Source organism: Oncorhynchus gorbuscha, linkage group LG15, assembly GCF_021184085.1.
Source record: "Oncorhynchus gorbuscha isolate QuinsamMale2020 ecotype Even-year linkage group LG15, OgorEven_v1.0, whole genome shotgun sequence".
In the NCBI taxonomy this organism is placed as follows: Eukaryota; Metazoa; Chordata; class Actinopteri; order Salmoniformes; family Salmonidae; genus Oncorhynchus; species Oncorhynchus gorbuscha.
This window is the reverse complement of record NC_060187.1, coordinates 8934154-8958823: the sequence shown is the minus strand read 5'-3', so window position 1 is coordinate 8958823 and position 24670 is coordinate 8934154. Positions and strand designations below refer to the sequence as shown.

Below are 24670 nucleotides of genomic sequence, written 5' to 3'. Positions count from 1 at the left end.
TTCAGATTTTTGTAGTGTTACTAAGATGGATAAAAACTGTTAGTCAAAAGAGATCTGTGTTCAGAATAATGCCAAGGTCCTTCAGTTTTATTTGAGACGACTGTACAAGCATCAAGATGAATTGTCAGATTAAACAGCAGATCTCTATGTTTCTTGGGACCGAGAACAAGCATCTCTTTTTTTTGTCCGAGTTTAAAAGTAAAACATTTGCCGCCATCCACTTCCTTATGTCTGAAACGCAGGCTTCCAGGGAGGGACATTTTGGTGCTTCACCGTGTGTTGTGTGTTGTTCGCATAGCAGGGAACGTTAATGTGTTTCCGCATTACATCACCAAGAGATGGCAACACTATTGTTTTCACTATATATTCTAAAACGGAACCTTGGAACACCGAAACGTACAGTTGATTTGTCAGAGGACAAACCATCCACAGAGACGAACTGATATCTTTCCAACAGATATGGTCTAAACCCGGCCAGAACTTGTCCGTGTAGACCAATTAGGGTTTCCAATCTCTCCAAAAAGAATGTGGTGATCGAGGGTGTCAAAAGAAGTGCTAAGTTCTAGGAGCAACGAGGACAGATACAGAGCCTCGGTCTGACGCCATTAAAAAGGTTGTTTACCACTTTCACGCGTACAGTCTCAGTGCTAAGATGGTGTCTAAAATCAGACTGAAGGGTTTCGTATACAAAGTTTGTTCTTCAGGAAGTCAGTGAGTTTCTGCGCAACAGCTTTTTCTATAATATTTCAGAGGAATGGGAGATTCAAATATACAGTGCATTTGGGAAAGTATTCAGACCCCTTGACTTCTTCCACATTTTGTTACGTTACAGCCTTATTCTAAAATTGATTAAATTGTATTGTTTTCTTCATCAATCTATACACAACACTCCAAATACAGGTTTTTATAAATGCTTGCAAATTTATGTGAAACCCCCTGGAGTCTTGAGGTCTTGGGTATGACGCATGGCACACCTGTATTTGTGGATTTTCTCCCATTCTTCTCTGCAGATCCTCTCAAGCTCTGTCAAGTTGAATGGGGAGCGTCGCTGCACAGCTATTTTCAGTTCTCTCCAGAGATGTTTGATCGGGTTCAAGTCTGAGCTCTAGCTGGGCCACTCAAGGACATTCAGAGACTCCTGCGTTGACTTGGCTGTATGCTTAGGGTCGTTGTCCTGTTGGAAGGTGAACCACACTGGAGCAGGTTTTCATCAAGGATCTCTGTACTTTGCTCCGTTCATCTTTCCCTCGATCCTGACTAGTCTCTCAGTCCCTGCCGCTAAAAAACATCCCCACAGCATGATGCTGCCACCACCATGCTTCACCGTAGGGATTGTGCCAGGTTTCCTCCAGACGTGACTCTTGGCATTCAGGCCAAAGAGTTCAATCTTGGTTTTCATCAGACCAGAGAATCTTGTTTCTCACGGTCTGGTGAGATGTCTTTAGGCAAACTCCAAGCAGGCTGTCGTGTGGCTTTTACTGCGTAGTGGCTTCTGCCTGGCCACGCTACCATAAAGGCCTGATTGGTGGAGTTCTGCAGAGATGGTTGTACTTCTGGAAGGTCCTCCCATCTCCACAGAAGAACTTTAGAGCTCTGTCAGTGACCATCAGGTTCTCCCTCACCAAGGCTCTCCTCTCCCTTTTGCTCGGTTTGCCCGGGCGGCCAGCTCTAGGGAGAGTCTTGGTGGTTCCAAACTTCTTCCATTTAAGAATGAAGGAGGCTTCATGGCTCTTGGGGACCTTCAATGCTGCAGACATTTTTTGTTACCCTCAACCAGATCTGTGCCTTGACACAATCCTGTCTCGGAGCTCTACGGACAATTCCTTCGACCTCATAGCTTGTTTTTTTTTTTTAGCTCAGACATGCATTGTCAACTGTGGGACCTTTATATAGACAGGTGTGTGCCTTTCCAAATCACGTCCAATAAATTGCATTTACCACAAATGGACTCCAATCAACTTGTAGAAACATCGTAAGGCTGATCATTGGAAACAGGATGCACCAGAGCTCAATGTCAAGTCTCATAGCAAAGGGTCTGAATACTAATGTAAATAAGGTATTTCTATTTTTTAAAATTTGTAATACATTTGCAAACATTAAAATATACTGTTTTCGCCTTGTCATGGGGTATTGTGTGTAGATCGTCGAGGAACATGTTTTATTTAATCCATTTTAGAATAATGCTGTAACGTAACAGAATGTGGACAAAGTCAAGGGGTCCGAATACCTTTTGAATGCTCTGTGGGCTATGTTTAAAAAAACAAACAATATTTTTTACATTTTCTGGGTCGAGGTTTGGCTTTTTCAAGAGAGGCTTTATTTCTGCCACATTTAGTGAGTTTGTTACGCATCTGGAGGAGGATAGGGAGCCATTGATTAGGACCTAGGACTAAGTACACTAAGTATCCCAACGGCACAAGGTGAGGTTTTTTAACTGGGAATACTGGCATGATTCTAAACGCCACTAACGTTAGCAGTTTGCAAAGTAGGGTCGGAATTAAGGTTCGTTACCACAACTACAAAGTCATAAATCATGCCCGTTTCTACAATTCCTCTCATTACACTCTGAATTTAAACCTAACAAGTCCTTGACTTGAACTGCAATAGATTTCAGCACTCATTTGGGGGCAGGTACTGTTTTATATTTAGGTGCAGGAGCTCTGCAATACTTTTGAGCTAATATTCTATACGAGGAACAGAAGCTTAAGCAGTAGATATTTTGAGGTGCAGGGACTCCGCTCCGGTGAGCTACTACACAAGTCAAGCATTGAACCTAAACCAAACCTTAACCACACTGCTAACCGTATGCCTCACCCTAAACTTCACAGGAGACCAAAAAACACATGGTTATTTTCATGAATTTTTACGACGTAGCCAATGTTGACTTTGTGGCTGTGATAACTAGTGACAACCGCAAAGTAGCCTAAGCAAAAATGACGCAGCTCGTTGTTGGAACACGTATTTCCTTACTACAGTTAACTTGTCCATTTCGAATTTGTGATAAAAATGTAATTAGTCAAGGAATCTTGGTTCTGTATCCAATCATATATATATATTTTTTTATAGGCGTTTATTTCTGAAGTTGCACACCGCACACGTGTACAGGGAGCAGACGGACCGCGATTGAGACATAAAGGGGAAAAGGACATTTTGATGCTCGGTTATTTGGTTAACAAATATTTCCCCCCACAAATGCACATGTACAAATGAAACACGAGTCGATGCAAATTAACGTTGTCTTCAAGACAAAATTTAGAAGAAATTAGTTGTACAGTATTTGAACAAAATCGGTTTTTGAAATCCATTTGAGTCATCGAGTACTCAATTACTCATTCGTAACGTTATCCCTGAGTGAAAACGCATAGCCCTTTCTGCCCTACCAAGTAAAAAGGCAGTAACTGCGCATTTTGATCGAAAAAATGTAATTTTTGCTACATTAATATCCTGCCTCTTGTTTTTTGGGGGGAGAAAATGGGGGTCATGTTTGCAGTAACTCCGTATAGTTACTGTAAAACCAAGGTAAATAAAAGCAATTTTACTTAGTTCCACGCTACGAGCAGTTACTGCCTTTTTGCTTGGTAGGGCAGCACTCCTCTCTGATTTAGAAGGCCGTTGCCCTAAAAACATGCTGATCCAGGTTAGGCCTACACCAACACTGGTATCAGGCTGTATTAGATCAAATTGTAATAGTCACATGCACCGAATACAACAAGTATAGACCTTACTGTGAAATACTTACTTACTAGCTCTTAACCAACAATGCATTTTTTGATAAAGTAATAAAAATGTACTAAATAAACTAAAGGGAAAAATAGTAACACTGTAAAATACCAATAATGAGGCTATATACAAGGGGTACCGGTACAGAGGTCAATGTGCGGGGTAGTTGAGGTAATATATACATTTAACATTTACATTTAAGTCATTTAGCAGACGCTCTTATCCAGAGCGATTTACAAATTGGTGCATTCACCTTATGACATCCAGTGGAACAGCCACTTTACAATAGTGCATCTAAATCTTTTAGGGGGGTAGAAGGATTACTTTATCCTATCCTAGGTATTCCTTAAAGAGGTGGGGTTTCAGGTGTCTCCGGAAGGTGGTGATTGACATGTAGGTAGAGGTAAAGTGACTATGCATAGATCATTAACAGAGTAGTGTGTGTGTGTGTGTGTGTGTGTGTGTGTGTGTGTGTGTGTGTGTGTGTGTGTGTGTGTGTGTGTGTGTGTGTGTGTGTGTGTGTGTGTGTGTGTGTGTGTAGAGTCCAGTGAGTGTACATTGAGCTTGTGCAAGAGAGTCAGTGTGTGTGTGTGTGGTTAGAGTCCAGTGAGTGTACATTGAGCTTGTGCAAGAGAATCAGTGCCAAAAATGATAATTGGTGCTCTGGTACAGCTTCCCGTGCGGTCGCAGAGAGAACAGTCTATGACAACAACAAAAAAGATAGTTATGTTTGCTCTGACTCTTAGTAAATTTAGCATGATATATTTTAGCCACAACTTGGGTAGAAAAGACAAAACTAGCAGACAGTAGGATACACAAATAGAGGTCGACCGATTTATGATATTTCACCACCGATTATTGGAGGACCAAAAAAGCAGAACATGAGAACATATGAAAGCTGATGGTTTAATATTCCCAGTTTTTCAATATTCCCAGTTAAGTAGTTTTAGGTTGTAGTTATTATAGGAATTATGACGAGTCAACTATTTCTCTCTCTACCATTTTGTATTTCATATACCGTTGACTATTGGATGTTCTTTATAGACACTTTAGTATTGCCAGCCTAATCTCGGGAGTTGATAGGCTTGAAGTGATAAACAGCGCTGTGAAGCAAGCATCGCTAAGAGCTGCTGGTAAAACGCAGTAAAGTTGGAATGAATGCTTACGAGCCTGCTACCGCCTACCATCGCTCAGTCAGACTGCTCTATCAAATCATAGACTTAATTATAATATAATAAACACAGAAATTCGAGCCATTAATATGGTCAAATCTGGAAACTATCATTTCGAGAGAAAAAAACAAAGTTGATTCTTTCAGTGAAATATGGAATGGTTCCATCTCTTATCGAATGTGCGGCAGGAGAGGGAGAAGTATCACATTTATCAATCCAAACATTGAAACACTGTTCTAGAAGGTAAGGAGTCTAGTGGATGTTCAGCAGCCTGATGGTCTGGGGGTAGAAACTATTGGCCAGTCTGTTAGTTTCTTGCTGTGCTGCTCTTTATACTGCCTGCTTCTGACTGATGGAAGTGGGGCGAACAGGTTATGGTGGTCCCTGGTGAGCTTCTGACTGATGGAAGTGGGGAGAACCGGTTATGGTGGTCCCTGGTGAGCTTCTGACTGATGGAAGTGGGGAGAACAGGTTATGGTGGTCCCTGGTGAGCTTCTGACTGATGGAAGTGGGGAGAACCGGTTATGGTGGTCCCTGGTGAGCTTCTGACTGATGGAAGTGGGGAGAACCGGTTATGGTGGTCCCTGGTGAGCTTCTGACTGATGGAAGTGGGGAGAACAGGTTATGGTGGTCCCTGGTGAGCTTCTGACTGATGGAAGTGGGGAGAACCGGTTATGGTGGTCCCTGGTGAGCTTCTGACTGATGGAAGTGGGGAGAACAGGTTATGGTGGTCCCTGGTGAGCTTCTGACTGATGGAAGTGGGGAGAACCGGTTATGGTGGTCCCTGGTGAGCTTCTGACTGATGGAAGTGGGGAGAACCGGTTATGGTGGTCCCTGGTGAGCTTCTGACTGATGGAAGTGGGGAGAACAGGTTATGGTGGTCCCTGGTGAGCTTCTGACTGATGGAAGTGGGGAGAACAGGTTATGGTGGTCCCTGGTGAGCTTCTTGGCCTTCCTGCAACACCTGGTGTTGTAGGTGTCCTGTAGGGCAGGCAGTGTGCACCCAATGGGGTGTTCGGCTCCATAGTAGAGCCTTGCTCCGTAGTAGAGCCTTGCTCCGTAGTAGAGCCTTGCTCCGTAGTAGAGCCTTGCTCCGTAGTAGAACCTTAGTAGAGCCTTGCTCCGTAGTAGAACCTTAGTAGAGCCTTGCTCCGTAGTAGAGCCTTGCTCCGTAGTAGAGCCTTAGTAGAGCCTTGCTCCGTAGTAGAGCCTTGCTCCGTAGTAGAGCCTTGCTCCGTAGTAGAGCCTTAGTAGAGCCTTGCTCCGTAGTAGAGCCTTGCTCCGTAGTAGAGCCTTAGTAGAGCCCTGCTCCGTAGTAGAGCCTTGCTCCGTAGTAGAGCCTTAGTAGGGCCTTGCTCCGTAGTAGAGCCTTGCTCCGTAGTAGAGCCTTAGTAGGGCCTTGCTCCGTAGTAGAGCCTTGCTCCATAGTAGAGCCTTAGTAGAGCCTTGCTCCGTAGTAGAGCCTTGCTCCGTAGTAGAGCCTTAGTAGAGCCTTGCTCCGTAGTAGAGCCTTGCTCCGTAGTAGAGCCTTAGTAGAGCCTTGCTCCGTAGTAGAGCCTTGCTCCGTAGTAGAGCCTTGCTCCGTAGTAGAGCCTTGCTCCGTAGTAGAGCCTTGCTCCGTAGTAGAGCCTTGCTCCGTAGTAGAGCCTTGCTCTGTAGTAGAGCCTTAGTAGAGCCTTGCTCCGTAGTAGAGCCTTGCTCCGTAGTAGAGCCTTGCTCCGTAGTAGAGCCTTATTAGAGCCTTGCTCCGTAGTAGAGCCTTGCTCCGTAGTAGAGCCTTAGTAGAGCCTTGCTCCGTAGTAGAGCCTTGCTCCGTAGTAGAGCCTTGCTCCGTAGTAGAGCCTTAGTAGAGCCTTGCTCCGTAGTAGAGCCTTAGTAGAGCCTTGCTCCGTAGTAGAGCCTTGCTCCGTAGTAGAGCCTTGCTCCGTAGTAGAGCCTTAGTAGAGCCTTGCTCCGTAGTAGAGCCTTAGTAGAGCCTTGCTCCGTAGTAGAGCCTTGCTCCGTAGTAGAGCCTTGCTCCGTAGTTGAGCCTTGCTCCGTAGTTGAGCCTTGCTCCGTAGTAGAGCCTTAGTAGAGCCTTGCTCCGTAGTAGAGCCTTGCTCCGTAGTAGAGCCTTATGGTCGGCAGCGGTGGAGTTGCCTTAACACCACAACTCCAAATTCATATGCATTAGGGCTTCATGAAATCATTATCTATCTAGAAAAAGGTGCCGTTTCAAACGGGTTTATTTTAGTGCTGACCTACAAATGTGATGAGCGGTCCGAGCCTAGCAGGCACAAGAGCTTGCTGTAAAACTGGTTCTCATTCTTACTCTCATTCTTGTTCTCATTCTTACTCTCATTCTCATTCACATTCTTACTCATTATCTTGTTCTTGCTATCTCCATGTCTTCATCTCTCTCTCATTCTCGTTCTTGGTCAGATTCTGTTTCTCTCTGTCTCGTGCGTGGTGTTGTGTTGTGGTCTGTGTGGAGTAACTTGAGGAGAGAGTTGTAATTCTGAGGCCTCTGCCTGTCTCACTGCACGGAGGGAGGAGGCAGCAACAAAGATAGATAGACACTGCTTCTACTGTTACTACTACTACTACTGTTACTACTACTACTACTACTACTACTGTTACTACTATTTCTACTGTTAATACTACTACTACTGTTACTACTAATACTACTACTACTGTTACTGTTACGACCACTACTACTACTACTGTTACTACTACTACTACTGTTACTACTACTACTACTACTACTGTTACTGTTACGACCACTACTACTACTACTGTTACTACTATTTCTACTGTTACTACTACTACTACTACTACTACTACTACTACTACTACTACTACTGTTACTACTACTACTACTACTGCTACTGTTACTACTATTACTACTACTACTGTTATTACTACTACTACTACTGTTACTGTTACTACTATTTCTACTGTTACTACTACTACTACTGTTACTACTACTACTACTACTGTTACTACTATTTCTACTGTTACTACTACTACTACTACTGTTACTGTTACTACTTCTACTACTGTTACTACTACTACTACTACTACTGTTACTACTACTGTTACTGTTACTACTACTACTACTACTACTACTACTACTACTACCACTGCTACTACTATTACTACTGTTACTACTACTATTACTACTGCTGCTACTACTGTTACTACTACTACTATTACTACTGTTACTACTACTATTACTACTGCTGCTACTACTGTTACTACTACTACTGCTGCTACTACTACTACTGCTGGTACTACTACTACTGCTACTGTTACCACTACTACTGCTACCACTGCTACTGTTACTGTTACTACTACTACTACTACTACTACTACTACTGTTACTACTACTACTACTACTACTACTACTACTACTACTACTACTAATGCTGCTACTACTACTACTACTACTACTACTGTTACTACTACTACTGCTACTACTGTCACTACTACTACTGCTGCTGCTACTACTACTGTTACTACTAAAAATGTAGAACTAAGAAAGATATAGCCCTTGGTTCACTCCAGCCTGACTGCCCTCGACCAGCACAGAAACATCCTGTGGCGTACTGCACTAGCATCGAATAGTCCCCACTATATGCAACTGTTCAGGGAAGTCAGGAACCAATACACACAGTCAGTCAGGAAAGCAAAGGCCAGCTTTTTCAATCAGAAATTTTCATCCTGTAGCTCTAACTCCAAAAAGTTCTGGGACACTGTAAAGTCCATAGAGAACAAGAGCACCTCCTCCCAGCTGCCCACTGCACTGAGGCTAGGTAACACGGTCACCACTGATAAATCCATGCTTTCCTCCTGGCTACCCCAACCCCGGCCAACAGTTCCTGTTCCGCCTCCCCCCGCAGCTACTTGCCCGAGCCTCCCCAGCTTCTCCTTCACCCAAATCCAGATAGCAGATGTTCTGAATGAGCTGCAAAACCTGGACCCGTACAAATCAGCTTGGCTAGACAATCTGGACCATCTCTTTCTAAAATTATCCGTCGCCATTGTTGCAACCTCCAATTACCGGTCTGTTCAACCTCTTTCGTATCGTCCGTGATCCCTAAAGATTGGAAAGCTGCCGCGGTCATCCCCCTCTTCAAAGGGGGTGACACTCTAGACCCAAACTGTTACAGACCTATATCCATCCTGCCCTGCCTTTCTAAAGTCTTCGAAAGCCAAGTCAACAAACAGGTCACTGACCATTTTGAATCCCACCGTACCTTCTCCGCTGTACAATCCGGTTTCCGAGCTGGTCACGGGTGCACCTCAGCCACGCTCAAGGTACTAAACGACATCATAACCGCCATCGATAAAATACATTACTGGCCAAGGATTTCGACTCTGTCAATCACCGTATTCTTATCAGCAGCCTTGGTTTCTCATATGACTGCCTCACCAACTACTTCTCTGATAGAGTTCAGTGTGTCAAATCGGAGGGCCTGTTGTCCGGACCTCTGGCAGTCTGAGGTACCACAGGGTTCAATTCCCTCTTCTCATCACCCCCCCGCCCTCTTCTCTCCTCATCCCCCCCGCCCTCTTCTCCTCATCCCCCCCCACCCTCTTCCTCATCCCCCCCGCCCTCTTCTCCTCACCCCCCCCGCCCTCTTCTCCTCACCCCCCGCCCTCTTCTCCTCACCCCCCCCTTCTCCTCACCCCCTGCCCTCTTCTCACCCCCTGCCCTCTTCTCACCCCCCGCCCTCTTCTCATCCCCCCGCCCTCTTCTCATCCCCCCCCCCGCCCTCTTCTCATCCCACCCCCGCCCTCTTCTCATCGACCACCCCCGCCCTCTTCTCCTCACCCCCCGCCCTCTTCTCATCCCCCCGCCCTCTTCTCATCCCCCCCCGCCCTCTTCTCATCACCACCCCCGCCCTCTTCTCCTCACCCCCCGCCCTCTTCTCACCCCCCCTTCCTCTTCTCATCACCACCCCCGCCCTCTTCTCATCACCACCCCCGCTCTCTTCTCATCGACCACCCCCGCCCTCTTCCCATCGAACCCCCCCCCGCCCTCTTCCCATCGACCCCCCCGCCCTCTTCCCATCGACCCCCCCCCCGCCCTCTTCTCATCGACCCCCCCGCCTTCTTCTCCTCATCCCCCCCCTCTCCTCACCCCCTCCTCTCCTCATCCCCCCCCCCTCTCCTCATCCCCCGCTCCTCATCCCCCCCGCCCTCATCCCCCGCCCTCTCCTCATCCCCCCCGCCCTCTCCTCATCCCCCGCCCCTCTCCTCATCCCCCCGCCCTCTCCTCATCCCCCCCCGCCCTCTCCTCATCACCCCCGCCCTCTTCTCATCCCCCCCCTCATCCCCCCCCGCCCTCTTCTCATCACCCCCGCCCTCTTCTCATCACCCCCCGCCCTCTTCTCCTCACCCCCGCCCTCTTCTCCTCACCCCCCCTTCTCTCCCCTCTCTTCTCCCATCCCCTGCTCTCTTCTCACCCATCCCCCCCTGCTCTCTTCTCCTCACCCCCTGCTCTCTTCTCCTCACCCCCTGCTCTCTTCTCCTCACCCCCTCTCTTCTCCTCACCCCCTGCTCTCTTCTCCTCACCCCCCGCTCTCTTCTCCTCACCCCCTGCCCTCTCTTTCTCCTCACCCCCTGCTCTCTTCTCATCCCCCCCCCTGCTCTCTTCTCCTCACCCCCTGCTCTCTTCTCCTCACCCCCTGCTCTCTTCTCTCTCACCCCCTGCTCTCTTCTCCTCACCCCCCGCTCTCTTCTCCTCACCCCCTGCTCTCTTCTCCTCACCCCCTGCTCTCTCCTCACCCCCCTGCTCTCTTCTCCTCACCCCCTGCTCTCTTCTCCTCACCCCCTGCTCTCTTCTCCTCACCCCCTGCTCTCTTCTCCTCACCCCCTGCTCTCTTCTCCTCACCCCCTGCTCTCCTGTCTGTTCCTCCTTCTTTGAAAGTTCCTTATTACCATATACAAGGTTTGTCTTGTGTCCTTCACCGTCTGTTCAGCGTGACGCTGGTTATGTAAGACACATTCCAGGACACTCTAGGAGTTCAGATGCAAACATGTAATTACCAACGTTTCGACAGCCAAGCTGTCTTCATCAGGGTATAATCACAAACACTGCGGTATGACTCGTTTATGTAGTGTCAAAAGACACAGGTGTCTGTAATCATGGCCAGGAGTGGCCTAATATCATTGGTTAATTATCAAATATTAAAATGGCATACAAACAACAAATGGAGAGCATATGATCATAGATTCATTTTAGACTACACAAGGTTACAAACAATTACAATGGCAAAGTCACAATAATCACAAGAATGGCTTCAGATCGAAGTGTACGTTGAGACCAAACGGAGCAAAGGTCTTTAAATGAAAGATCCAGGCAGCCTCTCGTTTTAAACAATAAATGATCAAGGTCACCCCCTCTCCTAGGAAGGGTGACATGTTCGATGCCAATCTAACGCAGAGACGAATTCGAGTGGCCTGCCTCCAAGAAGTGGGCCGCAACTGGATCAAGTGGATCAACTGAAGTCATGTTTTTATACCTTATGATGCTCTGAGATACATACTTTTAATTCGCGCTTTGTTTTACCCACATAATTTTTACCACAAGTACAAGTTATAAGATAAATAACTGCCTTAGTGGAGCACGTAATAACACCTTTGATTGGGATCTGTTTCCCTGTTTGTGGGTGTTTGAAGGATCTACATTTATAAGTGCCATTGCATTGAGCACAGCCATTACATTTGTAATTTCCATCCAGTTAGGGAACAAATAGACGTTGTTCAGGAATATCTTGGGGTGGTAAATCAGAGTTTACCAATTGGTCTCTGAGATTTCTGCCCCGCGAGAATACGACCAAGGGAAGGTCCGAAAACACATTACCGAGACTATCATCGGATTTTTAGGATGTGCCAATGTTTGTAAACGATTCCCTTAATTTGTTCAGAACGCTTTGAATAGCGGGTAGTTAGAACGCAAGAATGCGTCCTTTCGCCAGACTGACCTTGAAAAAGGTCATGTTTTGTTTTGAATGGCAATATTAATCTGATCATTTATTGTAGCCCCTCTCCTTCCCTTTCCTTGAACTTTCTTTGTGTCTCAGCCATATTTCTGTCGAAATCTGATTTGTTTTTTGAAAATGATTTTGATTCGACAGAATTGGCTGTAGGGCAAACTATTTTTCAAGGGAAGTGGATGACAACTATCAGCCCTCAACAAACTGTTAGGATCAGTAGGCTTCCTGTAAAGATCAGTGGCTTCCTGTAAAGATCAGTGGCTTCCTGTAAAGATCAGTGGCTTCCTGTAAAGATCAGTGGCTTCCTGTAAAGATCAGTGGCTTCCTCAGTGGCTTCCTGTAAAGATCAGTAGGCTTCCTGTAAAGATCAGTGGCTTCCTGTAAAGATCAGTAGGCTTCCTGTAAAGATCAGTGGCTTCCTGTAAAGATCAGTGTATAGAACATTATCTTCACACAAGATCAGAAGATCAATAAAACTGATTTGACGTGTATCAGATTACATAGTAAATCTCAGATGCTCAGAACTGGAGTTAAGAAAAGCATAAAACGTCTGGACCTGTTTTGCATCACCCCTCCACAGAACACAAATATCATCAACGTACCGTTTCCAAATAATGATGTCAGGCAAGAAAACATTTTTGAGAGTATTGAAAATAGACTGTTTCTCCATGTAACCCACATACAAATTAGCATAGTTAGGAGCCATGGGGGATCCCATAGCAGTACCCTAAGCCTGAATCAAGAAATCATTTAGAAACATGAAATAGTTATGTTTCAGTACTATTTCAGCCAATGTTATAATGCAGGCATTGGAAGGTAGTTCTTCAGGGTCACTTTGCAGAAGAAAATGTTCCACAGCTTCAATACCGCCCCCGTGTGGAATATTTGTGTATAACGACTCAACATCAAAAGTAACTAACAAGGTCTCATGGAGAGGATCAAGAGATTCAATGATAGAGATCATACTGCTGGTGTCCTTTAGGAGGGGAACTGTTCTGAGGTCATACTGCTGGTGTCCTTTAGGAGGGGAACTGTTCTGAGATACTGCTGGTGTCCTTTAGGAGGGGAACTCATACTGCTGGTGTCCTTTAGGAGGGGGGAACTGTTCTGAGATCATACTGCTGGTGTCCTTTAGGAGGGGAACTGTTCTGAGACCATACTGCTGGTGTCCTTTAGGAGGGGAACTGTTCTGAGGTCATACTGCTGGTGTCCTTTAGGAGGGGAACTGTTCTGAGATCATACTGCTGGTGTCCTTTAGGAGGGGAACTGTTCTGAGATCATACTGCTGGTGTCCTTTAGGAGGGGAACTGTTCTGAGGTCATACTGCTGGTGTCCTTTAGGAGGGGAGCTGTTCTGAGGTCATACTGCTGGTGTCCTTTAGGAGGGGAGCTGTTCTGAGATCATACTGCTGGTGTCCTTTAGGAGGGGAGCTGTTCTGTGATCATACTGCTGGTGTCCTTTACAAAGGAGGGGCTGTTACTGCATCAATGCCCTCTACAATAGGGTCTGTTACTGCATCAATGCCCTCTACAATAGGGGCTGTTACTGCATCAATGCCCTCTACAATAGGGACTGTTACTGCATCAATGCCCTCTACAATAGGGGCCGTTACTGCATCAATGCCCTCTACAATAGGGGATGTTACTGCATCAATGCCCCCTACAATAGGAGCTGTTACTGCATCAATGCCCTCTACAATAGGAGCTGTTACTGCATCAATGCCCTCTACAATAGGGGCTGTTACTGCATCAATGCCCTCTACAATAGGGGCTGTTACTGCATCAATGCCAGCTACAATAGGGACTGTTACTGCATCAATGCCAGCTACAATAGGGGCTGTTACTGCATCAATGTCCTCTACAATAGGGGCTGTTACTGCATCAATGCCAGCTACAATAGGGACTGTTATTGCATCAATGCCCTCTACAATAGGGACTGTTACTGCATCAATGCCCTCTACAATAGGGGCTGTTACTGCATCAATGCCAGCTACAATATGGACTGTTACTGCATCAATGCCCTCTACAATAGGGGCTGTTACTGCATCAATGCCCTCTACAATAGGGGCTGTTACTGCATCAATGCCCTCTACAATAGGGGCTGTTACTGCATCAATGCCCTCTACAATAGGGACTGTTACTGCATCAATGCCCTCTACAATAGGGGCTGTTACTGCATCAATGCCCTCTACAATAGGGGCTGTTACTGCATCAATGCCCTCTAGGGGCTGTTACTGCATCAATGCCCTCTACAATAGGGGCTGTTACTGCATCAATGCCCTCTACAATAGGGACTGTTACTGCATCAATGCCCTCTACAATAGGGACTGTTACTGCATCAATGCCAGCTACAATAGGGACTGTTACTGCATCAATGCCAGCTACAATAGGGACTGTTACTGCATCAATGCCCTCTACAATAGGGACTGTTACTGCATCAATGCCCTCTACAATAGGGACTGCCCTCTACAATTACAATAGGGGCTGTTACTGCATCAATGCCCTCCAGGGGCTGTTACATCAATGCCCTCTAGGGACTGTTACTGCATCAATGCCCTCTACAATAACTGCATCAATGCCCTCTACAATAGGGGCTGTTACTGCATCAATGCCCTCTACAATAGGGGCTGTTACTGCATCAATGCCCTCTACAATAGGGGCTGTTACTGCATCAATGCCCTCTACAATAGGGGCTGTTACTGCATCAATGCCCTCTACAATAGGGGCTGTCAATACTAGGGGCTGTTACTGCATCAATGCCCTCTACAATAGGGGTTACTGCATCAATGCCCTCTAAATAGGGGCTGTTACTGCATCAATGCCCTCTACAATAGGGGCTGTTACTGCATCAATGCCCTCTACAATAGGGGCTGTTACTGCATCAATGCCCTCTACAATAGGGGCTGTTACTGCATCAATGCCCTCTACAATAGGGGCTGTTACTGCATCAATGCCCTCTACAATAGGGGCTGTTACTGCATCAATGCCCTCTACAATAGGGGCTGTTACTGCATCAATGCCCTCTACAATAGGGGCTGTTACAATAATGGGGCTGTTACTGCATCAATGCCCTCTACAATAGGGGCTGTTACTGCATCAATGCCCTCTACAATAGGGGCTGTTACTGCATCAATGCCCTCTACAATGCCCTCTAGGGGCATCAATGTTACTGGGGCTGTTACTCATCAATGCCCTCTACAATAGGGGCTGTTACTGCATCAATGCCCTCTACAATAGGGGCTGTTACTGCATCAATGCCCTCTACAATAGGGGCTGTTACTGCATCAATGCCCTCTACAATAGGGGCTGTTACTGCATCAATGCCCTCTACAATAGGGGCTGTTACTGCATCAATGCCCTCTACAATAGGGGCTGTTACTGCATCAATGCCCTCTACAATAGGGGCTGTTACTGCATCAATGCCCTCAATGCCCTCTGCATCACAATAGGGGCTGTTACTGCATCAATGCCCTCTACAATAGGGGCTGTTACTGCATCAATGCCCTCTACAATAGGGGCTGTTACTGCATCAATGCCCTCTACAATAGGGGCTGTTACTGCATCAATGCCCTCTACAATAGGGGCTGTTACTGCATCAATGCCCTCTACAATAGGGGCTGTTACTGCATCAATGCCCTCTACAATAGGGGCTGTTACTGCATCAATGCCCTCTATCAATCAATGCCCTCTACAATAGGGGCTGTTACTGCATCAAATAGGGGCTGTTACTGCATCAATGCCCTCTACAATAGGGGCTGTTACTGCATCAATGCCCTCTACAATGCATCATCAATGCCCTCTACAATAGGGGCTGTTACTGCATCAATAGCTGTTACTGCATCAATGCCCTCTACAATAGGGGCTGTTACTGCATCAATGCCCTCTACAATAGGGGCTGTTACTGCATCAATGCCCTCTACAATAGGGGCTGTTACTGCATCAATGCCCTCTACAATAGGGGCTGTTACTGCATCAATGCCCTCTACAATAGGGGCTGTTACTGCATCAATGCCCTCTACAATAGGGGCTGTTACTGCATCAATGCCCTCTACAATAGGGGCTGTTACTGCATCAATGCCCTCTACAATAGGGGCTGTTACTGCATCAATGCCCTCTACAATAGGGGCTGTTACTGCATCAATGCCCTCTACAATAGGGGCTGTTACTGCATCAATGCCCTCTACAATAGGGGCTGTTACTGCATCAATGCCCTCTATAGGGGCTGTTACTGCATCAATGCCCTCTACAATAGGGGCTGTTACTGCATCAATGCCCTCTACAATAGGGGCTGTTACTGCATCAATGCCCTCTACAATAGGGGCTGTTACTGCATCAATGCCCTCTACAATAGGGGCTGTTACTGCATCAATGCCCTACAATATCAATGCCCTCTACAATAGGGGCAATGCCCATCTACAATAGGGGCTGTTACTGCATCAATGCCCTCTACAATAGGGGCTGTTACTGCATCAATGCCCAATAGGGGCTGTTACAATCAATGCCCTCTACAATAGGGCTGTTACTGCATCAATGCCCTCTACAATAGGGGCTGTTACTGCATCAATGCCCTCTACAATAGGGGCTGTTACTGCATCAATGCCCTCTACAATAGGGGCTGTTACTGCATCAATGCCCTCTACAATAGGGGCTGTTACTGCATCAATGCCCTACAATAGGGGCTGTTACTGCATCAATGCCCTCTACAATAGGGGCTGTTACTGCATCAATGCCCTCTACAATAGGGGCTGTTACTGCATCAATGCCCTAGGGGCTGTTACTGCCCTCTAGGGGCTGTTACTGCATCAATGCCCTCTACAATAGGGGCTGTTACTGCATCAATGCCCTCTACAATAGGGTTACTGCTGTTACTGCATCAATGCCCTCTACAATAGGGGCTGTTACTGCATCAATGCCCTCTACAATAGGGGCTGTTACTGTTACTGCATCAATGCCCTCTACAATAGGGGCTGTTACTGCATCAATGCCCTCAATACAATAGGGGCTGTTACTGCATCAATGCCCTCTACAATAGGGGCTGTTACTGCATCAATGCCCTCTACAATAGGGGCTGTTACTGCATCAATGCCCTCTGTTACAATAGGGGCTGTTACTGCATCAATGCCCTCTACAATAGGGGCTGTTACTGCATCAATGCCCTCTACAATAGGGGCTGTTACTGCATCAATGCCCTCTACAATAGGGGCTGTTACTGCATCAATGCCCTCTACAATAGGGTTACTGCATCAATGCCCTTACTGCATCAATGCCCTCTACAATAGGGGCTGTTACTGCATCAATGCCCTCTACAATAGGGGCTGCATCAATGCCCTCTATCATCAATGCCCTCTACAATAGGGGCTGTTACTGCATCAATGCCCTCTACAATAGGGGCTGTTACTGCATCAATGCCCTCTACAATAGGGGCTGTTACTGCATCAATGCCCTCTACAATAGGGGCTGTTACTGCATCAATGCCCTCTACAATAGGGGCTGTTACTGCATCAATGCCCTCTACAATAGGGGCTGTTACTGCATCAATGCCCTCTACAATAGGGGCTGTTACTGCATCAATGCCCTTACAATAGGGGCTGTTACTCAAATGCCCTCTACTGCATCAATAGGGGCTGTTACTGCATCAATGCCCTCAAATAGGGGCTGTTACTGCATCAATGCCCTCTACAATAGGGACTGTTACTGCATCAATGCCCTCTACAATAGGGGCTGTTACTGTTACTGCATCAATGCCCTCTACAATAGGGGTTACTGCATCAATACTGCATCAATGCCCTCTACATGTTACTGCATCAATGCCCTCTACAATAGGGGCTGTTACTGCATCAATGCCCTCTACAATAGGGGCTGTTACTGCATCAATGCCCTCTACAATAGGGCTGTTACTGCATCAATGCCCTCTACAATAGGGGCTGTTACTGCATCAATGCCCTCTACAATAGGGGCTGTTACTGCATCAATGCCCTCTACAATAGGGCGCCCTGGAGGTTTTGTAACATTCTTGTGTAATTTCAGAAAAGTATAGAACGCAGGAATTTTTAGGGTGTTGAATAGCCAAAAAGTAATGTTCTTTTTTGGTTATCTGACCAGATCTTAAATACCCATCTAGGACAGTAAAGAGAGTATTCTGACATTGGGAAGTGGGGTCACTTCTGAGTTTCTTGTAAAAGGTGTTGTCAAGCAGCTGTCTATGACACTCATGTACATAAACTGTCCTATCCATGAGTACAACTGACCCGCCCTTATCAGCAGGACGAATAAGGACTGACGTATCGGATTGTACATCAAGCAAAGCTTGTTTTTCATCCTGAGGTAAATTATGGAAAGATTTGGACCCCTGTTTATTGTTAAAGAGATGTCCAACATCTTTTTCCACATGTCTGCAATATGTCTCGATAGAGTGATTGCGATTGGCTGGAGGTATAAAATAACTCTAGCTTCTAAAAGGAGTCGGAGTATGTGCAGGAGAGCAACCGACTGGTTCAATAGAAACATCAGGATTAGGGGAGCTAAAGTATTCCCTTAAATGGATGTTCCTAAAAAACTTAAACATGTCTACCTTAACATCAAAATCGTTGCACAAAAGATAACCTTTTATTCAGCTAGGAGACATGGGCAGGGCTCAATATGTTGCTTGATAAATTAAAGCCACTCAGTCCTGTGGGTTCTGGGACCGTGTGAACGGTCTCCTCTGCCTCTGATAGTCGTTTCTTCTTACCCCGTCGGGTGCGACATCTCGTAGATGCGCGTGCCTGCGGCCTCCTCCGCCCTTCCGTCCGTCCAGTCTCTCCTTGAATAAAAAAACTACCACTGGAAGCTGATGAGGCGCTGGTTGTGGAGCGTTGGTCAGACGCGGGTGGATAGAAGTAAGCGGCATCCCTCCTGCGTCTGTCATGGAGAGGAGGAGCAGGACCTCGTCAGGGTTTATCCTGAAGTAGACTTTATCCTCGGCCTCGTCAGGGTTTCTCCTGAAGCAGACTTTATCCTCGACCCCGTCAGGGTTTCTCCTGAAGTAGACTTTATCCTCGTCAGGGTTTCTCCAGAAGTAGACTTTATCCTCATCAGGGTTTCTCCAGAAGTAGACTTTATCCTCGGCCTCGTCAGGGTTTCTCCAGAAGTAGACTTTATCCTCGGCCTCGTCAGGGTTTCTCCAGAAGTAGACTTTATCCTCGTCAGGATTTCTCCAGAAGTAGACATTATCCTCGGCCTCGTCAGGGTTTCTCCTGAAGTAGACTTTATCCTCGGCCTCGTCAGGGTTTCTCCAGAAGTAGACTTTATCCTCGACCTCGTCAGGGTTTCTCCAGAAGTAGACTTTATCCTCGGCCTCGTCAGGGTTTCTCCAGAAGTAGACTTTATCCTCGGCAGGGTTTCTCCAGAAGTAGACTTTATCCTCGTCAGGGTTTCTCCAGAAGTAGACTTTATCCTCATCAGGGTTTCTCCAGAAGTAGACTTTATCCTCGGCCCAGAAGTCTTTATCAGGGTTTCTCCAGAAGTAGACTTTATCCTCGGCCAGGGTTTCTCCAGAAGTAGACTTTATCCTCGGCCTCGTCAGGGTTTCTCCAGAAGTAGACTTTATCCTCGTCAGGGTTTCTCCAGAAGTAGACTTTATCCTCGGCCAGGGTTTCTCCAGAAGTAGACTTTATCCTCGGCCTCGTCAGGGTTTCTCCAGAAGTAGACTTTATCCTCGTCAGGGTTTCTCCAGAAGTAGACTTTATCCTCGTCAGGGTTTCTCCAGAAGTAGACTTTATCCTCGTCAGGGTTTCTCCAGAAGTAGACTTTATCCTCGTCAGGGTTTCTCCAGAAGTAGACTTTATCCTCGTCAGGGTTTCTCCAGAAGTAGACTTTATCCTCGACCTCGTCAGGGTTTCTCCAGAAGTAGACTTTATCCTCGACCTCGTCAGGGTTTCTCCAGAAGTAGACTTTATCCTCGACCTCGTCAGGGTTTCTCCAGAAGTAGACTTTATCCTCGACCTCGTCAGGGTTTCTCCAGAAGTAGACTTTATCCTCGGCCGTGTCTTTTTTAGTCTTAGTTGAATTTCTTGATTTTAAGTTCCTTTATTTCTGTAGACAACTTGTCCTGGAGCGCTTGGTTAGTTTTCATCAGTTCATTGAATATGCCATCATCATGAACAGATATTTGTAGAGCGGTGTGTTTGTCTTTAATCGTGTTATCCATTTCAATAAAAATCCTTCTTCAACTGGTCAACAATCAATGTCATTAAATCAATAGAGCATTTGTTCAGGATGGCACACCAACGCACCCAGAAGTCATCTGTTGCGCTGTCCCAATGATGGGTCTTTATGCCACCTGAGTCCCCGTGGAATAATGTCTTGACGCACATAATCACTAAGAGTGACTATATGTAGATGGTTTCTCGTCTGGCGCTTAGATAAATGTAACCGTTCTTTCGAGAGGTCAGAATTACCTCCCGGCATGTCAAAAAGGGACTGCGAAACAATGATCTTATCACACACACACCCTTTGGCTTTATTCAAAGTAATCTTGTCTGGGTCTATGACCAGTGTCAGGAAAATAATTATCATTCGGCATCGTTTAAGAGCTTTTTTGTCGGTAGGGTGCTGTTTACTGGGTAACAGAACAATCTAGAAGAAAAATAAACGCACACCTATTTAGGCGAGGTGCTGGCTAGCGGAGTAGGAAACTTGAAAATAAAAGAGCCGCACACTCTAGGAGCTCAGATGCAAACATGCATTTAATTAGCAGCCAAGTTGTCTTCATCAGGGTATAATCACAAAGACACAGGTGTCTGTAATCATGGCCAAGAGTGGCCTAATATCATTGGTTAATTATCAATTATTAAAATGTCATACAAAGAACAGCTTACAAACAACAAATGGAGAGCATACGATCATAGATTCATTTTAGACTACACAAGCTTACAAACAATTACAATGGCAAAGTCACAATAATCACAAGAATGGCTTTCCACCTAACTACCAGCTGAAACACACACAACACACACACACACACACACACACACACACACACACACACACACACACACACACACACACACACACACACACACACACACACACACACACACACACACACACACACACACACACACACACACACACACAGTAAATGGTACTATACACATCTCATTTACTCACAGTCACTGATGGAGGACAGGAGAGGGAGAGGGAGAGAGAGATCTAGAGGAAGAGGAAGAGGGATTTAAGGAAGAGTCAGGGAAGGAAGAGGAAGGAAGAGGGAGAGGGGAAGGAAGAGGGGAAGGAAGAGGGAGAGGAGAGGGGAGGGAGGGGAGAGGGAGAGGGAGAGGGAGAGAAGAGGAAAGGGGAAGGAAAAGGGAGAGGGGAAGGAAGAGGGGAAGGAAGAGGGAGAGGGGAAGGAAGAGGGAGAGGGGAAGGGAGAGGAGAGGGAGAGGAGAGGGGAAGGGAAGGGAGAGGAGGAGGGGAAGGGAGAGGAGAGGGGAAGGGAGAGGAGAGGGGAAGGGAGAGGAGAGGGGAAGGAGGGAGAGGAGAGGGGAAGGAGAGGGAGAGGAGAGGGGAAGGGAGAGGGAGAGGAGAGGGAAGAGGGAGAGGGGAAGGAAGAGGGAGAAGGGGGAAGAAGGGGAGAGGGAGAGGGAAAGAGGGGAAGGGGAAGAAGGGGAGAGGAGAAGGGAGAGGAGAAGGAAGTGGGAAGGAGAGAGGGAGAGGGAGAGGGGAAGGGAGAGGAGAGGAGAGGGGAAGGGAGAGGGAGAGGGGGGGAAGGAAGAGGGAGAGGGAAGGAAGAGGGAGATTGAGAGGGGAAGGAAGAGGGAGGGGAGAAGGGAGAAGAGGGGAAGGAAGAGGGAGGGGAAGGGAGAGGAGAAAAGGAAGAGGGAGGGAGAGGGAAGAGGGAAGGGAGAGGGAGAAGAGGGGAAGGAAGAGGGAGAGGAGGAAGAGGGAGAGGAAGGGGAAGGAGGGAGAGGAGAAGGAAGAGGGAGAGGAGAAGGAAGGGAGAGGAGAGGGGAAGGGAGGGAGAGGAGGGGGAAGGAAGAGGGAGAGGAGAGGGGAAGGAAGAGGGAGAGGGGAAGGAAGAGGGAGAGAGAGGGGAAGGAAGAGGGAGAGTGAGAGGGGAAGGAAGAGGGAGAGGAGAGGGGAAGGAAGAGGGAGAGGAGAGGGGAAGGAAGAGGGAGAGGGAGAGGGAAAGGAAGAGGAGAGGGAGAGGGAAAGGGAGGAAGAGGGAAGGAAGAGGAGGGAGAGGGAGAGGGAGGGAAGAGGGGAAGGAAGAGGGAGAGTGAGAGGGGAAGGAAGAGGAGAGGGAGAGGGGAAGGAAGAGGGAGAGGGAGAGGGGAAGGAAGAGGGAGAGGAGAAGGGAGAGGAAGAGGGAGAGGGGGAGAGGGGAAGGAAGAGGGAGAGGGAAGGGAGAGGAGAGAGAGGAGAAGGAGGAAGAGGGAGAGGAGAGAGGGAAGAGGGAAGGGAGGGAGAGGAAAGGAAGAGGGAGAGGAAGAGGGAGAGGGAGAGGGAGAGGAGAGGAAGAGGGAAGGGAGAGGAGAAGGGAGAGGAAAGGAAGAGGAGGGAGAGGAAGAGGAAGGAAGAGGAAGAGGGAGAGGGAGAGGGAGAGGGAGAGGAAGAGGGAGAGGGAGAGGATTTAATTTAAAATAAAATGATTCAAACTCTTCAAGCTTTCACATGATAGTTACAGTAAATACATGCAGCAGAAAGTGATTAATATTCTACTCGATGAACATGTATATCCTAAAGAGATGATACTTGTTGCTTTTTAAAAACTACAAGTGTTATAGATTTGTCAAAATTGTATTGGTTATTACATGCAGGCTTAATGTAACTTTGACAAATGTTCCATTCATCCTCTGCTCTCCCTCTGTGTGTGGAAAGAGTCCTAACTTAACCCTGTGAGGATGTTACAGAGTCCGTAGATGAGCTGTGATTATAAACCCTGTGAGGATGTTAGAGAGTCCGTAGATGAGCTGTGATTATAAACCCTGTGAGGACTTTACAGAGTCTGTAGATGAGCTGTGATTATAAACCCTGTGAGGATGTTACAGAGTCCGTAGATGAGCTGTGATTATAAACCCTGTGAGGACTTTACAGAGTCCGTAGATGAGCTGTGATTATAAACCCTGTGAGGATGTTAGAGAGTCCGTAGATGAGCTGTGATTATAAACCCTGTGAGGATGTTAGAGAGTCCGTAGATGAGCTGTGATTATAAACCCTGTGAGGACTTTACAGAGTCCGTAGTTGAGCTGTGATTATTTGTATTTATTATGGATCCCTTAGTTCCTGCCAAGGAAGCAGCTTTTCCTGGGGTTTATTATGGATCCCCATTAGTTCCTGCCAGGCAGCAGCCTGATTATAAATGAATCCCTGTTAGTTCCTGTTAAGGCAGCAGCTCCTCTTCATGGGGTTTGATTATAAACCCCATTGTTCCTGCCAAGGCAGCAGCTCTGTTCCTGGGGCTTTATTATAAACCCCATTAGTTCCTGAAGGCAGCAGCTACTTTCATGGGGTTTATTATGGATCCCCAGTAGTTCCTGTCAAGGCATGAGCTGTCTTCCTGGGGTTTATTATGGATCCCCATTAGTTCCTTTAAGGCAGCAGCTCCGTCTTCCTGGGGTTTATTATGGATCCCTGTGAGGACTTCCTGCCAAGGCAGCAGCTCCTTCCTGGGGTTTATTATGGATCCCCATTAGTTCCTGCCAAGGCAGCAGCTATTCCTGGGGTTATTATGGATCCCCATTAGTTCCTGCCAAGGCAGCAGCTACTCTTCCTGGGGTTTATTATGGATCCCCATTAGTTCCTGCCAAGGCAGCAGCTACTCTTCCTGGGGTTTATTATGGATCCCCATTAGTTCCTGCCAAGGCAGCAGCTACTCTTCCTGGGGTTTATTATGGATCCCCATTAGTTCCTGCCAAGGCAGCAGCTACTCTTCCTGGGGTTTATTATGGATCCCCCATTAGTTCCTGCCAAGGCAGCAGCTACTCTTCCTGGGGTTTATTTATGGAGCAGCTACCTTCCTGGGGTTTATTATGGATCCCCTGCCAAGGCAGCAGCTACTCTTCCTGGGGTTTATTATGGATCCCCATTAGGGACCCCCAGGAAGAGAAGCTGCTGCCTTGGCAGGAACTAAATGGGGATCCATAATGTCGCCCTCTATCTGTCGCCCTGTCCCTCTCTATCTGTCCCTCTCTATCTGTCCCTCTCTATCTGTCCCTCTCTATCTGTCTGCCGCCCTCTGCCGCCCTCTATCTGTCCGCCCTCTGCCGCCCTCTATCTGCCGCCCTCTATCTGCCGCCCTCTATCTGTCGCCCTCTATCTGTCGCCCTCTATCTGTCGCGGCAGATAGAGGGCTATCTGCCGCCCTCTATCTGCCGCCCTCTATCTGCCGCCCTACTCTTCCTGGGGTTTATGGATCCCCATTAGGGGACCCCCAGGAAGAGAAGCTGCTGCCTTGGCAGCTATCTGCCGCCCCCTCTATCTGGCCCTCTATCTGCCGCCCTCTATCTGCCGCCCTTCCTGGGGTTTATTATCTATCTGCCGCCCTCTATCTGCCGCCCTCTATCTGCCGCCCTCTATCTGCCGCCCTCTATCTGCCCCCTCTATCTGTCCCTCTGTCTATCTGTCCCTCTCTGTCGCCCTCTATCTGTCCCTCTATCTGTCGCCCTCTATCTGTCCCTCTCTGCCGCCCTATCTGTCCCTTTCTATCTGTCTCTATCTGTCCCTCTATCTGTCCCTTTCTATCTGTCCCTCTCTATCTGTCCCTCTTCTGTCCCCTCTATCTGTCCCTCTTCTGTCCCTCTATCTGTCCCTCTTC

General features: G+C 47.2%; 1 protein-coding gene across 9 annotated transcripts in view; it reads left to right on the top strand.

The window, feature by feature from the left end:
• LOC123996580 (disks large homolog 1-like) overlaps positions 1-24670 on the top strand; it is a 320554-nt gene that overhangs the window by 63184 nt on the left and 232700 nt on the right. The window lies entirely within an intron of this gene.